A 689-nucleotide genomic window follows, 5' to 3' on the forward strand; every position below is an offset into this window, starting at 1 on the left:
TGTATATGGTATTCTCGAAAGGGCGTCAGCCACTACGTTTTGTTTACCAGGTTTATAAAATATTTCGTAAGAGTATTCCTCAAGAGCTGCCTTCCACCTTTTCATTTTCGAATTGTTATTTTTGTTGCTAGCGCATATGTGAGTGGTTGGTGGTCAGTAAAGATTTCCACCTTGGCTGATACATACAAGAAATTCCTAAATGAGTTTAAAGCCCAGATTATGGCTAGCATTTCTTTTTCGTTAGCCGCGTAATGCTCTTCAGCTCTACTTAAAGTTCTTGAGATGAACGCTAACGGCTTGTTGTCTTGAGATAAGACGGCTCCAATAGCAAATTTGGAGGCATCTGTTACTAACTGAAATTTTTTATTGTAGTGGGGATATGCGAGTATGATGTCTTCAGAGGTAAGAGAAAATTTAATGTTTTTGAAGGCTCTTATGGCTTCTTCATTTAAAGTTATTTTAATTTTTGAAGATTTGTTCTTCTATATTCGCCCTTCTTCCCCTCTTAGAAGGGATGTTAGGGGTTTTGCTAACTTTGCGTAGTCTTTTATAAATCTACGATAATATCCCGACATACCAAGAAAACTTCGAAGCTCTTTTAGAGTTGTGGGTTGCGGAAAATTTGCAATCGCTTTGACCTTATCAGGGTTGGTTTTTATGCCATTTGGGGATATAATGTATCCTAAAAA

This window comes from Rhagoletis zephyria, unplaced genomic scaffold (assembly GCF_001687245.7).
Source record: "Rhagoletis zephyria isolate East Lansing unplaced genomic scaffold, Rhagoletis_zephyria_1.1 Rzeph_scaffold_01130, whole genome shotgun sequence".
Lineage (NCBI taxonomy): Eukaryota > Metazoa > Arthropoda > Insecta > Diptera > Tephritidae > Rhagoletis > Rhagoletis zephyria.